We start from the raw sequence: 11,600 nt of genomic DNA, 5'->3' as shown, positions 1-11,600 counted from the left end.
TCCTCGTGTCTGGATGGGTTTCCTCCGGGTACTCCAGTTTCCCCCATCAACCAAAACATGAACGCCCTTCGAGACAACTGTTGTTGTGATTTTGGGCGTTACAAAAATAAAATGAATTGAATTTAATTGAGTGTGACGTCACCACAGCGTTCAGTGACCTCGAGTATCATAGCAACCAAAGAGCCAATCAGGAGTGAGGCTGTTAAAGGTAACAGTTTTGCCCACTTGCACCACTGGTTTAACAGGTTTAACTTAGCATCGCTGTCAATCAAATCTGTTGCTAACGCTAGCGGGAGTGACATCAGGGAAAGAAGGCGCCTGATTCGTCTGTTATTAATGTTTATATTTTAATTTACGGACAAAACATAGAAATAAAACCCCAGGATCATGTAGAGGGTTAATACAAACATTTAAGACCAAAATGACACAGTTTTTCAATATAAAGTGAATTGAAGCCAGAGAACGATTACGCCCACTTCCTGTTTGGACCGCAGTGGCTAGCGTGTTAGCTATGTCCATTTATATTTGGTTGGTACAAAAGGTGAGCTGATTTGTGCCGTTAAACAACAAACACACATTAAATTACAGGCACAAGCTAGCAAGTGTTAGCCAACAGTTTTTCAGTTAGTCTCATGTTTTGTGTTGAAAATGCATAAACTATAAACTATAAACTCTCTCTCTGGTTTCTGTTCTCTCTCTCTCTCTGCTTTCTCTCACTTTCTGTTCTGCTCTCTCTCTCTCTGCATTCTGGTCTTTCTCTCTGCTCTCTCTCTGTCTATTTTGCTCTCTCTCTCTGCTCTGTGTTATCTCTCTCTGCTCTCTCTCTGTCTTTTCTGCTCTCTCTCTCTGCTCTCTGGTCTCTCTCTCTCTGCTCTCTCTCTGTCTATTCTGCTCTCTCTCTGCTCTCTCTCTCCTTCTCTCTGCTCTCTGTTCTCTCTCTCTCCCTCTGCTCTCTGTTCTCTCTCTCTTTGCTCTCTGTTCTCTCCCTCTCTCTGCTCTCTCGTTCTTTCTATTCTGCTCTCTCTCTCTGCTCTCTGGTCTCTCTCTCTCTGCTCTCTTGTTCTTTCTATTCTGCTCTCTCTCTCTGCTCTCTGTTCTCTCTCTCTCTTCTAACCCTCTCTCTGCTCTCTGTTCTCTCACTCTCTCTCTGCTCTCTCTGTCTATTCTGCTATCTCTCTCTGCATTCTGATGTTTCTCTCTCCCTCTCTCTGCTCTCTGGTCTCTCTCTCGGTTCTCTCTCTTTCTCTGTTCTCTCTCTCTGCATTCTGTTCTCTCTCTCTCCCTCTCTCTGCTCTCTGTTCTCTCTCTCTCTCTCTCTTTGCTCTCTGTTCTCTCCCTCTCTCTGCTCTCTCTCTCTGCACCTTGAATGCTCAGATTGATCACAGACTGCTGAAAATGTGCTGTTTAAATCCATTTTGTACATTTTCTTAAAACGTATCAGCCTGTGTGCTCTCTGTCGCCATAGTAACTGCTGATAATTGTGCCATAGACATCCATACATACAGTACCCCCAGCGCGACGTCACCGCATAGTATCAGTATGACAAACCGGACTCGACGGAACAGGGCTGCGTGATGACACCTGCAGATCAGACCTCACCAAAGGCGCTGCTCCTGATCGCACGCAATCGCCCACAGAGACGGCCGCGCTCGCCTGGCTCCGCCCCTTTGGTAAACGTCTCGAGATCGTTTGTAAAGACACACTTTGTAACTTTTTTTCCCCACTATATTAAACATAAAACAAGCTAACAAAGTTCTAAGTATCTAATGTTTAGACTGTACTTTATACAGACAGAGCTAACATGCTAAGCTAACATGCTAAGCTCCAAACAGGAAGTGATCACGGCCACGCCCCCTCCTCCATCGTCCGGCCTCGATGAGCTGCGCCGGACGCTCTGGTGACGTCGCTCAACTCGACCAAACAAACTTTCAAAATAAATAGAGTCTAATTTGTGTTTTTGTTTCATCTCTCGACTCAAACTCCAAACAGACGGAAAATATGAAACGGCTTTTTATCCACGACCTCAATGAAACATTCATGAAGAAAAATGTACTGAGAGAGGGAGGGGGGGAGGGAGGGAGAGGGAGGGAGGGAGGGAGGGAGGGAAAGAGAGAAAGAGAAAGGGGAGAGGGAGAGAAGGAGAGAGGGAGGGAGAGAGGGAGGGAGAGAGAGAGGGGGAGGGAAAGAGACAGAGGGAGGGAAAGAGGGGGAGGGAGAGAGAGAGAGGGAGGGAAAGAGGAGGGAGGGAGGGAGAGGGAGGGAGGGAGAGGGAGGGGGAGAGAGAGAGGGAGGGAGAGAGAAAGAGAGAGGGGGAGGGAGAGAGAGAGGGGGAGGGAAAGAGAGAAGGAGAGAGGGAAAGAGAGAGAGGGAGGGAGAGGGAGAGGGAGGGGGGAGGGAGAGGGAGGGAGACAAAGAGAGGGAGGGAAAGAGAGCGGGGGAGGGAAGGAGAGAGAGAGAGCGAGGGAGGGAGGGAGAGAGAGAGAGAAAGAGACAGAGGGAGGGAGAGGGAGAGGGAGGGAGAGAGAAAGAGAGAGGGAGGGAGAGAGAGAGAAAGAGAGAGGGAGGGAGAGAGAGAGAGGGAGGGAGCTGAAATGATCCAAACGATTCTAGAGATGAAGGTGTGTGGAGTTTAAAAACACAGCGGAGCACTTCCTGTATCACCACACGATGACATCACAAGGTGGAACAGAGCGTTTTCAGTTAAAAAGGCAGGGCTTGTGTGTTAAACAAAACACAACTCCAGGTCTGTTTGTGTCGAGGAAACATTATAACAGATAAGAATGTTCCGTAATAACACATTTAAATATAAAACTTGACTGCGAGTTCGGGCCTTGGTGGAGGTCTGTCCTAAAACCTCCTCCTGTGGGATTATCTGGACTTCTGCACGTTCCCTGGACTTCAATGGGGTCAATTCTTTATGTCGTCAGATTTAAACACTTCCTTAAAGCCTCTTTGTGTGAGTCTGCAGCTGAGTCAATACGACAGAGCGCCCCCTTTTGGACAAAGAGGAGACTGCAGGTCTGTTTAAGCCCAGATAAGGCAGGACGGTCAGATCAGATACAGGTCCAGGGCTGCTCCTCGGGGGTTAATGACACAAAATCTAATCAGCGTTTGGTCTGTACCGGGTTGTTTTTTCAGCTACGACAAAGCGCCGGGTCTGTGGAGCGGGGAGGTTTAGACGGGAAGTCATCTACAAGTGAAATATTTAAACGCAAAAACATGAAAAACAGATTGATTTTAAGCTGTTTGCAGTGGTCCAAAGTTACTCCTCGCTGACCTTACGCATCAGAACGTCCTAATTATTCACCACGATGAGTTTTTAAGCACTTCTCACAGCTTTCAGAGACCAGAGACAAGAGCAGCTAACATGCTAACCACACATTTCCTGGACATTTCTCTGACGCTTTCTAATTTAATGCAGACAGCGCACGGCGTATGTTCTGCGTCCTGATTGGCTGAGGGACTGTAGACCATTGTGTCGTGCGTCCTGATTGGCTGTTGGACTGTAGACCATTGTGTCGTGCGTCCTGATTGGCTGTTGGACTGTAGACCATTGTGTCGTGCGTCCTGATTGGCTGTTGGACTGTAGACCATTGTGTCGTGCGTCCTGATTGGCTGTTGGACTGTAGACCATTGTCCATCAGTCTCCTCCGTGCCGTGTCTCCTGTCCAGTACAGAATGTGTTCAGACAAATTTACATAAACGTTGGATCTCAGTGTGACTCTGAAGTGCTGTACGTTTGCGATTTGTTTTCTCCCCGACAAAACCCACAATGTCGATGAAACGTTCTGCACCGACAAAGACGCCTACGAAGGTTTGAACTTTGAGAGAGTTTAAACGAGAGAGAAATGTGAGAAAATGTTAACGCCTGTGTGAGAAAAGTGTATAAAGTGTGTGGTGAGGGGTTTTACAGTCCTCAGTGTGTCTCTCGTCCTCATGTCCTCAGAGTGTCTCTCCTCCTCATGTCCTCAGCGTGTCTCTCGTCCTCATGTCCTCAGCGTGTCTCTCCTCCTCATGTCCTCAGTGTCTCTCCTCCTCATGTCCTCAGCGTGTCTCTCGTCCTCATGTCCTCAGTGTGTCTCTCGTCCTCATGTCCTCGTGTGGGACACTTGTCTCTCACGTCTGTGTTTCGTCTCGTTGTTTGGAAACGTCTGGTTTGGATCTGGGACGTGTGGAAAGATTTAAATTAAAAACAAATATAAACAATGTCCATGAAGTTAACTGTGTCCACATGGTCCTCCTGACTCCTCCTGTCTCCTCCTGTCTCCTCCTGCCTCCTCCTCCCAGTCCTTTGTCTCCTTCTGTCTCCTCCTGTCTCCTCCTGCCTCCTCCTCCCAGTCCTTTGTCTCCTTCTGTCTCCTCCTGTCTCCTCCTGCCTCCTCCTCCCAGTCCTTTGTCTCCTTCTGTCTCCTCCTGCCTCCTCCTCCCAGTCCTTTGTCTCCTTCTGTCTCCTCCTGTCTCCTCCTGCCTCCTCCTCTCAGTCCTTTGTCTTCTCCTGCCTCCTCCTCCCAGTCCTTTGTCTCCTTCTGTCTCCTCCTGTCTCCTCCTGCCTCCTCCTCTCAGTCCTTTGTCTCCTCCTGCCTCCTCCTCCCAGTCCTTTGTCTCCTTCTGTCTCCTTCTGTCTCCTCCTGTCTCCTCCTGCCTCCTCCTCTCAGTCCTTTGTCTCCTCCTGCCTCCTCCTCCCAGTCCTTTGTCTCCTTCTGTCTCCTCCTGTCTCCTCCTGCCTCCTCCTCTCAGTCCTTTGTCTCCTCCTGCCTCCTCCTCCCAGTCCTTTGTCTCCTTCTGTCTCCTCCTGTCTCCTCCTGCCTCCTCCTCTCAGTCCTTTGTCTCCTCCTGCCTCCTCCTCCCAGTCCTTTGTCTCCTTCTGTCTCCTTCTGTCTCCTCCTGTCTCCTCCTGCCTCCTCCTCTCAGTCCTTTGTCTCCTCCTGCCTCCTCCTCCCAGTCCTTTGTCTCCTTCTGTCTCCTCCTGTCTCCTCCTGCCTCCTCCTCTCAGTCCTTTGTCTTCTCCTGCCTCCTCCTCCCAGTCCTTTGTCTCCTTCTGTCTCCTCCTGCCTCCTCCTCTCAGTCCTTTGTCTCCTCCTGCCTCCTCCTCCCAGTCCTTTGTCTCCTTCTGTCTCCTCCTGTCTCCTCCTCTCAGTCCTTTGTCTCCTCCTGCCTCCTCCTCTCAGTCCTTTGTCTCCTCCTGCCTCCTCCTCTCAGTCCTTTGTCCTTTGTCTCCTCCTGCCTCCTCCTCTCAGTCCTTTGTCTCCTTCTGTCTCCTCCTGTCTCCTCCTGCCTCCTCCTCCCAGTCCTTTGTCTCCTTCTGTCTCCTCCTGCCTCCTCCTCCCAGTCCTTTGTCTCCTTCTGTCTCCTCCTGTCTCCTCCTGCCTCCTCCTCCCAGTCCTTTGTCTCCTTCTGTCTCCTCCTGTCTCCTCCTGCCTCCTCCTCCCAGTCCTTTGTCTCCTTCTGTCTCCTCCTGCCTCCTCCTCCCAGTCCTTTGTCTCCTTCTGTCTCCTCCTGCCTCCTCCTCTCAGTCCTTTGTCTTCTCCTGCCTCCTCCTCCCAGTCCTTTGTCTCCTTCTGTCTCCTCCTGTCTCCTCCTGCCTCCTCCTCTCAGTCCTTTGTCTCCTCCTGCCTCCTCCTCCCAGTCCTTTGTCTCCTTCTGTCTCCTTCTGTCTCCTCCTGTCTCCTCCTGCCTCCTCCTCTCAGTCCTTTGTCTCCTCCTGCCTCCTCCTCCCAGTCCTTTGTCTCCTTCTGTCTCCTCCTGTCTCCTCCTGCCTCCTCCTCTCAGTCCTTTGTCTCCTCCTGCCTCCTCCTCCCAGTCCTTTGTCTCCTTCTGTCTCCTCCTGTCTCCTCCTGCCTCCTCCTCTCAGTCCTTTGTCTCCTCCTGCCTCCTCCTCCCAGTCCTTTGTCTCCTTCTGTCTCCTTCTGTCTCCTCCTGTCTCCTCCTGCCTCCTCCTCTCAGTCCTTTGTCTCCTCCTGCCTCCTCCTCCCAGTCCTTTGTCTCCTTCTGTCTCCTCCTGTCTCCTCCTGCCTCCTCCTCTCAGTCCTTTGTCTTCTCCTGCCTCCTCCTCCCAGTCCTTTGTCTCCTTCTGTCTCCTCCTGCCTCCTCCTCTCAGTCCTTTGTCTCCTCCTGCCTCCTCCTCCCAGTCCTTTGTCTCCTTCTGTCTCCTCCTGTCTCCTCCTCTCAGTCCTTTGTCTCCTCCTGCCTCCTCCTCTCAGTCCTTTGTCTCCTCCTGCCTCCTCCTCTCAGTCCTTTGTCCTTTGTCTCCTCCTGCCTCCTCCTCTCAGTCCTTTCTCCTTTGTCTCCTCCTCTAAAAGCGTTAAAATGGACACATCTCCGTGGGGACAGTGTCCTCAGAGACAGAGTCCAGACCTTTTACCACCACAAAGGCGTCACGAGGGTCGGACGCTCGTTAAACAAAATAATGACATAATCTCGTCTCACAAACGAGTCGTCGCCGCGGACGATCAGAGCGGGAAACACGTCACTTTCACTGGAATCGTGTGGGGCAGTACTGCATGAGAGTCTATGGCCTTTTAGCACAAACCGTTTCCATAGAATCAGAAGCTTTTAAAACGTTTGAATCTGAAAAGGACGAGTTTAATGGAAGAGCTCGGATTTAAAAGGCCCAGATTGTTTTTATTCTGATTGATCTGATGTTTCCTCGACACAAAATGACTCAGTTTGAAAAAACATAAAGAAGAAAGAAAAAAGAAAATGACACATATAAGTCACACCAGCCACAAAATGTATAATAAAATAATAATAATAATAATAATAAAAATAAATAAAAATGACACATATCAGTCACACCAGCAAAAAAATGTATAATAATGAAGAAAATACATAGTGTCCCTGGAGTTTTGTTTTGTTTGTTGTTTGACTGAAACATGAACCAGGATTAAACTGAAACTATAAACAGGACTGAGCCAGGACTAACCCAGGACTAAACCAAGACTAAATCAGGTCTAAACCAGGACTAAACCAGGACTAAACCAAGACTAAACCAGGACTAAACCTGGACTAAACCAGGACTAACCCAGGACTAACCCAGGACTAACCCAGGTCTAAACCAGGACTAAACCAAGACTAAATCAGGTCTAAACCAGGACTAAACCAGGACTAAACCAAGACTAAACCAGGACTAAACCTGGACTAAACCAGGACTAACCCAGGACTAAACCAGGACTAAACCAGGACTAAACTAGGACTAAACCAGGACTAAACCTGGACTAAACCAGGACTGAACCAGGACTGAACCAGGACTAAACCAGGACCAAACCAGGACTAAACCAGGACTAAACCAGCACTAAACCAGGACTAAACCAGGACTAAACCAGGACTAAACCAGGACTAAACCAAGACTAAACCAAGACTAACCCAGGACTAAACCAAGACTAAACCAGGACTAAACCAGGACTAAACCAGGACTAAACCAAGACTAAACCAGGACTAAACCAGGACTAAACCAGGACTAAACCAGGACTAAACCAAGACTAAACCAGGACTAAACCAAGACTAAACCAGGACTAAACCAAGACTAAACCAGGACTAAACCAGGACTAAACCAGGACTAAACCAAGACTAAACCAGGACTAAACCAAGACTAAACCAGGACTAAACCAAGACTAACTCAGGACTAAACCAAGACTAAACCAGGACTAAACCAGGACTAAACCAGGACTAAACCAGGACTAAACCAAGACTAAACCAGGACTAAACCAAGACTAAACCAGGACTAAACCAGGACTAAACCAGGACTAAACCAAGACTAAACCAGGACTAAACCAGGACTAAACCAGGACTAAACCAAGACTAATCCAGGACTAAATCAAGACTAACTCAGGACTAAACCAAGACTAAACCAGGACTAAACCAGGACTAAACCAGGACTAAACCAAGACTAAACCAGGACTAAACCAAGACTAAACCAGGACTAAACCAAGACTAAACCAGGACTAAACCAGGACTAAACCAGGACTAAACCAGGACTAAACCGAGACTAAACCAAGACTAACCCAGGACTAAACCAAGACTAACCCGGGACTAAACCAAGACTAAACCAAGACTAACCCAGGACTAAACCAGGACTAACCCAGGACTAACCCAGGACTAACCCAGGTCTAAACCAGGACTAAACCAAGACTAAATCAGGTCTAAACCAGGACTAAACCAGGACTAAACCTGGACTAAACCAGGACTAACCCAGGACTAAACCAGGACTAAACCAGGACTAAACTAGGACTAAACCAGGACTAAACCTGGACTAAACCAGGACTGAACCAGGACTGAACCAGGACTAAACCAGGACCAAACCAGGACTAAACCAGGACTAAACCAGCACTAAACCAGGACTAAACCAGGACTAAACCAGGACTAAACCAGGACTAAACCAAGACTAAACCAAGACTAACCCAGGACTAAACCAAGACTAAACCAAGACAAATCCAGGACTAAATCAAGACTAACTCAGGACTAAACCAAGACTAAACCAGGACTAAACCAGGACTAAACCAGGACTAAACCAGGACTAAACCAAGACTAAACCAGGACTAAACCAAGACTAAACCAGGACTAAACCAAGACTAAACCAGGACTAAACCAGGACTAAACCAGGACTAAACCAGGACTAAACCAGGACTAAACCGAGACTAAACCAAGACTAACCCAGGACTAAACCAAGACTAACCCAGGACTAAACCAGGACTAAACCAAGACTAACCCAGGACTAAACCAGGACTAAATCAGGACTAAACCAGGACTAAACCAAGACTAACCCAGGACTAAACCAGGACTAAACCAAGACTAAACCAGGACTAAATCAGGACTAAACCAGGACTAAACCAAGACTAACCCAGGACTAAATCAAGACTAACTCAGGACTAAACCAAGACTAAACCAAGTCTAACCCAGGACTAAACCAAGACTAAACCAGGACTAAACCAGGACTAAACCAGGACTAAACCAGGACTAAACCAAGACTAAACCAGGACAAATCCAGGACTAAATCAAGACTAACTCAGGACTAAACCAAGACTAAACCAAGTCTAACCCAGGACTAAACCAAGACTAAACCAGGACTAAACCAGGATTAAACCAGGACTAAACCAGGACTAAACCAGGACTAAACCAGGACTAAACCAAGACTAAACCAAGACTAACCCAGGACTAAACAAAGACTAAACCAGGACTAAACCAGGACTAAACCAGGACCAAACCAGGACTAAACCAGGTCTAAACCAGGTCTAAACCAGGTCTAAACCAGGTCTAAACCTGGTCTAGCCTCAGTTCTGGGTGGATTCTTAATTCTTGGCCGTGGTTCTGTTTTAAAGTTGGATCCACATTGAAAACCTGAGCACAGAGTCTGGTGTCGTTTTAAGCTGCACCTCAGAGACACGACTCTGTGAGTCAGAGGGAGGAGAGTGTTTAATCCTCCAGGGGGCGCTGTCTGCTGCTCTACTCCTCTGCTCCTCTTCCTCCTCTGCTCCTCTGCTCCTCTACTCCTCTGCTCCTCTTCCTCCTCAGCTCCTCTGCCCCTCTGCTCCTCTTCCTCCTCTTCTCCTCTGCTCCTCTGCTCCTCTACTCCTCTGCTCCTCTTCTTCCTCAGCTCCTCTGCCCCTCTGCTCCTCTTCCTCCTCTGCTCCTCTTCCTCCTCTGATCCTCTTCCTCCTCAGCTCCTCTGCTCCTCTACTCCTCTGCTCCTCAGCTCCTCTGCTCCTCTGCTCCTCTTCTCCTCTTCCTCCTTTGCTCCTCTTCCTCCTCAGCTCCTCTACTCCTCTGCTCCTCTGCTCCTCTGCTCCTCTGCTCCTCTGCTCCTCTGCTCCTCTGCTCCTCAGCTCCTCAGCCCTGGACTTTAAAGGTTAGGGTTAAAGTTCTGGGACACTTAAGGTAATGTCTCTGTGGAGAAGGAGAAAAATATCAAACAATTCACATTTTAAACACGTCCAGAAGAAAAGATCTGTCCACAGTGTGACCAGGTCTAAACCAGGACCAAACCAGGTCTAAACCAGGTCTAAACCGGGTCTAAACCAGGACTAAACCAGGTCTAAACCAGGTCTAAACCAGGTCTAAACCGGGTCTAAACCGGGTCTAAACCCCGGTCTAAACCAGGTCTAAACCAGGTCTATAACAGGTCTAAACCGGGTCTAAACCAGGTCTAAACCAGGTCTATACCAGGTCTATAACAGGTCTAAACCGGGTCTAAACCGGGTCTAAACCGGGTCTAAACCGGGTCTAAACCGGGTCTAAACCAGGTCTAAACCAGGTCTATAACAGGTCTAAACCGGGTCTAAACCAGGTCTAAACCAGGTCTATAACAGGTCTAAACCGGGTCTAAACTGGGTCTAAACCGGGTCTAAACCGGGTCTGAACCGGGTCTAAACCGGGTCTGAACCGGGTCTAAACCGGGTCTGAACCGGGTCTAAACCGGGTCTAAACCGGGTCTAAACCAGGTCTAAACCAGGTCTATAACAGGTCTAAACCGGGTCTAAACCAGGACTAAACCAGGTCTAAACCAAGTCTAAACCGGGTCTAAACCGGGTCTAAACCGGGTCTAAACCGGGTCTAAACCGGGTCTAAACCGGGTCTAAACCGGGTCTAAACCAGGTCTAAACCAGGTCTATAACAGGACTAAACCAGGACTAAACCAGGACTAAACCAGGACTAAACCAGGACTAAACCAGGACTATTCCAGGTCTAATCTAGTTCTGCCGTACAACATTAAATCACAAACATTATGCAGCATCTTTAAAAACAAACGCTGCACCTCCTCGTCTCTCGCTCGTCTTTTGTTCCCGACCTTTGACCTCTTTGTGTTTGTTTGTGTGACACGCCAGGTCGTTAGCATTAGCCTCATGTAGCTTCACTCAGCGCCTTCATTAGCGCCGAGATCAATGCAGCGCCGGCGCGTACCACCGGGGGACCTCCCATAAACAAGAGCCGACCAAACAGACGAGTTTAACGAGATACAACACGACGGCACAGACACGGCTGAAGAACAGAACTAAAGAACAGACAGACGGGAGGGCATCTGACACGAGGAGCAAGCATTTAGCAACAACTCAAAAGGAAACTGAAGCAAACAGCACAGATGTGATTAAAGTGGACGTGTTCTGATCTTGTTCTGATCTTGTTCTGATGTTTCCTCGTCACAAACAGACCTGGAGTTGTGTTTTTTTTTTTTTGTTTCATTCACACAAACAAACCACAGTAGGACATTTCTTCTCTCAAACTGAAAACACTCTGTTCCACCTTGTGATGTCATCGTGTGGTGAAACAGGAAGTGCTCCACTGTGTTTTTAAACTCCACACACCTTCACTTCATTCAGCGTTTGGTTGAAAACTACCACGTCATGACATCACAAGGGTAATCCAGGACTAAACCAGGTCTAAACCAGGACTAAACCAGGTCTAAACCAAGACTAAACCAGGTCTAAACCAGGACTATTCCAGGTCTATGACAGGACTTTTCCAGGTCTAATCCAGGATTTTTCCAGGTCTAATCTAGGACTATTCCAGGTCTAATCTAGGACTATTCCAGGTCTAATCCAGGACTATTCCAGGTCTAATCTAGGACTTTTCCAGGTTTAATCTAGATCTAAACCAGGTCTATGACAGGA

The sequence above is a fragment of the Periophthalmus magnuspinnatus genome, chromosome 21 (genome assembly GCF_009829125.3).
Source record: "Periophthalmus magnuspinnatus isolate fPerMag1 chromosome 21, fPerMag1.2.pri, whole genome shotgun sequence".
NCBI classification, from domain to species: Eukaryota; Metazoa; Chordata; class Actinopteri; order Gobiiformes; family Gobiidae; genus Periophthalmus; species Periophthalmus magnuspinnatus.
Note: the sequence above shows the minus strand (reverse complement) of the source record.